The sequence below is a fragment of the Lissotriton vulgaris genome, chromosome 9 (assembly GCF_964263255.1).
Source record: "Lissotriton vulgaris chromosome 9, aLisVul1.2, whole genome shotgun sequence".
Classification (NCBI taxonomy): Eukaryota; Metazoa; Chordata; class Amphibia; order Caudata; family Salamandridae; genus Lissotriton; species Lissotriton vulgaris.
The window spans coordinates 905,301,942-905,307,941 of record NC_141697.1 but is presented as its reverse complement, the minus strand read 5'-3'; the positions used below and the strand labels follow the sequence as shown (position 1 = coordinate 905,307,941).

Below are 6,000 nucleotides of genomic sequence, written 5' to 3'. Positions count from 1 at the left end.
GAAAATTCTTGCCCAATACTATTCTCTGTTGCATGTTGACTATCTCAGCTTCTGCGTGAACATTGTCCAGAATTTTTCCAGAACTTGTTCAAGCATTTGTCATTCTCCCCATGAGATTAGTTTCTATAAATGTTTTTCTCTGGTATTCCTATTCAGTTCTATTTTTTAATAGTAATCACCATTTCGGGTATACACACTTATATTTTCAACTATTCCCTATCAAATCTTCATGTAGTACTCTTCGTTTTTCTATAAAATATCTGTTATGGCAATTTTGCCTCAGGTTTCAACACATTTGTGTATCTTAGCTTGGATGTCGGTTTCTATTCTTATTCCATTGTGTTAGTCCATCATCTCTGTCAATGCTTTGCTAGTCCATTTCCATATGCATTTCTAATTAGATTCCACGTCTTACATTCTATGGACGTTCTTTCAACCTTATTTAAGCACTTTGCTTTTCCATCAGCTCAAATCTTCCGAAATATCCTTCGTAGACAACGCACCCGGTAAGTGAATTTCCTTTTCGTTCTTGACATCGTGCCACAACTGGCACGATGTCAAGTATCCAGTATTTTGCCTGTCTCCCATAATATCTTGACTGCATGGTTCACAGCGTCTCTCGCTTGGTGACCGATCCCAAAAGTTTTTTTTTCCTCATGTGTATCGTATTGCTCTCTCTGATTTCTTTTATTCATTGTGTTTCCTTTTACACCTGAGGCTTTCAGCCAGAGGGTATTTTCAAATGCTGGCATCAAATGAGGTTTATCAGCGTCTTCATCATCAGGAATTCACTCATCATTATTACAAAGGAATGCTCTTCTCTGACTCCTTATCATATATGTCAGTTACTTCCAAAAAAGGTACATTTTGAGATTTCTTTATCCAGTTAGAAAAGAGATAGAAGACTATATGGCTATAAGGTGCTACTTTAGCATTTTATTTATGTCTGCAGATTCTGCCTTACCTACTGTTGTTCCTTTACCGATTGGATATACATCCAAACCTTACTTAAAGGTTTATCATCATATTGAGAAGGTACAGCTAATTATTATGGCTATTTGTGCTTTGACCACAGTATCCTTTTTTCTTACTCCATCTTTTGCAAAACTGACTACCCTTTTTCTATTTTCTCAAGTTATCCTACTGCCTCTAATAGTTGTATTCATTGTTCAGATCAGCTTTGATGTGTTTTTGACTGACTTTAACTTGATGGTCATGGTAAGCAATTTAAATATCCCTGTTTCACTATTCATTCCTACTCTATCTGTGGAATTGCACTCAGGGTCCATTCTTGGTACTCTTCTCAATTTTATTTAACTTTATCTTAAGTTTATTCACAGGAGCAATAGTATTACTTTCTTTGCACCGTCCTTCATTTTTTCATTTGCTTCATCTTGTCTCACTGTTGGGGCTAGAGGGATTTGAGGGATTTTCTAGTTAGTTGCTTTTATTGAGATTCAATGTACCTGTCACGTTCAGGCATTATTTTCCATGTGGCTTTCCTGATGAAGGCGCCATGTTCGCCGAAACGCATGTAGATACATTGAAGAACCATCATTGAATGATTTTATAAGCCACCATTTTGTATTGTCTTACCCTGTTTCATATTTCACTCTTTATTTTTTCTGTGTATTGTTTGTATACATTGTGATTTCTGTGGGATTATTCAGACTTCCCAGGTCTGAAATGGAAGTTTTGTTTTTTCTTCTGTGTTGTTACTGTATTTAATATGGCTATTTATACAGAACTCTCGAAACCATGTGCCTTGCAGTTATTTTAAATATTGTTTTGTATTAATAAAATGAAATTGTTATAGTCGCTGGTGGTACATTGAGTCTATTGCTATCACCTTAGATTCATGATCTGATATCCTCTTGAGACGAACCAGTTGCCTAGGGATTGTTTTCATGGACGATTGCATTTTCCTTGTCCTAGGAACTATCATTAGCAGCAGGGGGTCCTTATATTTACATTGTGGAATACATCAACCCCAGCCCTTTTGTAACATCAGCACAAATATATTCCTTTCTACCTGTTACTACACATCAAAGGAAAAGATGGTTTCAGTTCAACAACTGATTTCAAACTCTGAACTCACAAGATCTTATTTAAGAGTAATTCAGCATTTTGATCAACTATTTGTATAAACGTTTACACCATTGTACACTACTCGGTTCAAAGCCACTTGAAATGTTTATTGGAAAATCTTTTTGCAAAAAGTTAAAAAACATTCAATTACATAATATACAAACAAGAGAAAACAGAAGAAAAATTCTGGGCTGTGTTTAGGAGTTGCTTTGTGTGCAGAGCAAAGTGCATAGTTGTCCAGCTTCAGAGTGCACCATTAATCATCATATAATTTTTTTTTTTTACATATAGCCATGTAAAGTTTGTATTACGTCTGGAGGGACATCGTAGACTCCAGTTAAATAATACTGATTAAGAACAACAAATAGATATTCCTAATGTCTGATACGAGGAGTCTTGGCCAACACTGGACTCATAGTCTGGGTAACAACAGGGCTGTGTTTATGCGGGTGTTCGGAACATTGTTACTTATAGACATGTTCATGAATAAATAGCAAAGAACATAAAGAGCAAAGTTATATTGAATATCCAGAAAACCACCACTCACCTTCAGAATGTGTAAGCAGGTACTTAGGATTACAAGAGACAACATGAAGTCTTTACCTCATACATCAGTGAAAGGTATCAATGATTGCACGCACTCACAGACACTTAATAGCGATCAGGCAATCATGCACTGAAAACCATATTGAAACAAGAATGCAAGTGAAGAGGACATTCACTTTTAACATAAAATATAACACCATAAAAATGCCACACTATACGGAAAAGTACAGAGAATAACAGAGTAGATGTCATGTTCTCTTCTGCATTATCGTCCCATGGCATAGAATGCTTAAATGCAAACTGTGCACAGCTTTAATATGCTTAGAAAAGGCAACATACACCCTCATGCTAAATGTTACATGGAATCTTGTATGCGTACTAAAGAGTACCTGGCAGTGCTTAATTTGTAAAAGAATGAGTGGCTGTGCCCTATGCTCCACTCAGAAGCTTGTGGCCAGTACTATTAAATGTCTGAATATGAAGATTGCATATTTTGTGCAACTTTACTCCTCTACCAGACACTCCCTGCCCCGTTATCTCACTCTTGCAAGTTCCTGCTTTCTCCCTATGCAGTGGTTTTCGCATCTTTCTCTTCCCCTTCCTCTTCCTCCTCCTTTTCCCTTGTTGTGTTTTTACTTCTTTTGATCTCTGTAAATGTCTGACCAGGAAGTAGAAGTGCCAGTCTCCAAAAATGTGTGCTGGAAGACCCCACTGGCACCCACCGGCTTAAATTAAGCACCAGTACATGGACTGTAATGCTTGGGAGGCTTACATCACAGCACAGAGCTGTCCAGAGCATGTCACTTTTGCTATGTGGAAAAAAAATTGGGATCCGCCATTAGAGAAATATTATCACCAATTAAAAGCACCCACTACTTGTGCAGCATTAGGGATTTGACTTATAATAGACAGAATGTGTTTGCTTTACCATGATATTCACGTAAGCAATTAACAGAAATTGATGAACATAAACTTAGTTGTGACAAATTGGAGTTGATCTACCACAATATCGAGTTTTAAATAATGCCCATTGAAAATAATGTAACCAAAATATCAAATATAACAATATTGTGACGGTCGGTATATAGAAGCAAGTACTGATTTACTATTCTTAACTCCACATCTGTTTACTCTGATGACATGATGACATACATATATCACCAAGTTGTATAGGAGTGGAGTTTAGGATAGTAAATCTATACTTAGCTGTATACACTCACATTCACAAAATTGTGGTCTTTGATATTTTGAATACAATATTATAGCAGGACAATTTTTTACCATTTGATATTGTGACACAAATTTCCTCGCTTGAAATTACACTCAACCTGTGTGTAGCTTGGACAGAGTGTGTGGTTCTAAATCTTCAACCTATGCGTCCTAAGAACACTAGAGCAGAGGCAATAATACCCACCCAAACACTCGCACAGTGAAAACTAATGTTGTGGGTCTTTCCCAAATGGCTGGTGGACCACCCTTTCTGCCATTTTAACCCATGTATCCTCATCCTTTTAAATGATAAAGCAGTGTGGGTAGGTGGCCTAGAGGGTGTAATCATTAAACATGTATTTGGTAGGCAATTAATTTGATTATAAATGTGGATCTCATTCTGCATCTCTAACCTTTCACTTCCACAGACATGATTTAGTTCAAAATCGGAGGTCCAGATGTTGGAAAAGAGTTTGTTGAAACTTTGTTGCTGGGACAATTTGCCAATATCTTGTTAAAGCCGTAGGAACATTCTGCGGGAAATGGTGGTGAGAGAAAGGGAGTGGTGTTAAGCAATCATGGGCACCATGTTTCCAGTGCTGGAAAGTTCACTTCAAAATCTTTGCTAGTAAATGTGTTAGTGTAATCTGTGCAGTGGAAGAAAATGATGCGTACAACATCTACACTGCATTGCTTTGCCACATGAAAACCTAGCATTGGAAACACTTAGGGACAGATTTACCAGCCCCTTTCACCTCCTTGCGCTGCTATTGCTTCACTTTTTTTGGACGCCACGGCGGCGCAAACAATGCGGGCTAGTTACAATGTGACGCGTCTAGGAAGATGCGACAGGTTGTAAAGCCCTGCACCAGGTATAATGTATGCAGGGTGGACGTTCCCACGCAGGAAGGCCTCATAAAATCTACAAGATTTCACTGTGTCACTTTTAGGACTCCACTGGTATTACAACATTTTTGACCCCCAATCAACAGTGGTTATACAAAGATTACAGGATGAGATTGTTAAAGCAACAAATAGCATATCTCCTCTTTTTATTATGTGGGCAGGTGATTTTAATTGTTGTTTGTGTAAGTTCAGTGGCTCAAGGGTTTGAGGCTTGGTAGAACTAGATGAGCAGCCGCTTGCACATTTTAAGCATACAAAGCAAGGTGAGGCCTTAAATAACATCATAATCATAAATGATCTTTGTGTCCTAGATATGTCTAGCTTCTCAAAAATGTTGAGTATTCCTACCTTCCATGGTGCGGGAGGCCAGACGAGTGTTATAGATTTTGTTTTAGTTTCTAGAAAATATGTTCATCTTGTTAAAGATTTCCAGATTCAGGTTAATCCCGCAAGTGATCACAATCCACTTGTTTTGACCCTATGTCCTGCGTTTAAGAGAACGCAGACAGCAGAACATCCAATTAAGTTTAGTCAGAATAAGGGGGTTACTTTAAGGTGGGATAAGGTTGCCGCCAAACTCCTGGAGAAAGAGATTTTTAAATTAAATAAACAAAGGCTCGAAGTCTGCTTAACGCCGTCAAGTGAGCCGGATCTAAAAATTGATAATTTTGAAGCTCTTCTAACAAATGTGGCCTCCCATCTTTTGAAACCAATGGGGGGAAAAAAGGGTAACACTCATAAATGGTTTGATTCTGAATGTTCCAGAGCACAATCTAGCCTAACGAAGGCCCTACGTCAAGTGCCTCGTGATAGGGTTTTGGTAAGAGTGGCAAGGAAAACTTATAGAGACGCCATCATTAAACGTAAAACTGAACTAAAAAGACAGGCATGGGACGACTTGGGCAGAGCCTCAGAATTAAAAGATAGCCGACTCTTTTGGGATGTTGTAAACCGTCCCTTTTTAAAAAGTGAGGAAAAGGAAACCTTGCAGATGCACATTCCAGGGAGTACATGGGAGACACATTATGGGGGTATTTTTAATCCTAAGGGGGTTTCTTTTGTTACCTGTCTTGAAGGGCTCCCTGATACATGGAGGGAATCAGCAGACACGCTTAGTCTCTCATTGACTCTTTCAGAGGTAGAGGCTGAGCTTAGAAAGGGTGTAGCTTTGAAAGCCCCACGACCGGACGCAGTGCCTCTGGACCTTTTTAAATATAACACAGATGTGTGGGCACCCCTCTTATTACTTCT

The 6,000-nt window shown here is 38.4% G+C and overlaps 1 protein-coding gene across 1 annotated transcript in view; it reads right to left on the bottom strand.

Annotated features, from left to right (window-relative positions):
* Window positions 1–2,180: 2,180 nt before the first annotated feature.
* LOC147692480 (nesprin-2-like) overlaps window positions 2,181–6,000 on the bottom strand; it is a 254,742-nt gene continuing 250,922 nt past the window's right edge. Inside the window, exon 14 of the transcript XR_015300040.1 lies at window positions 2,181–4,800. The gene's annotated coding sequence lies outside the window, so the exon portion shown is untranslated. The remainder of the gene's footprint in view (window positions 4,801–6,000) is intronic.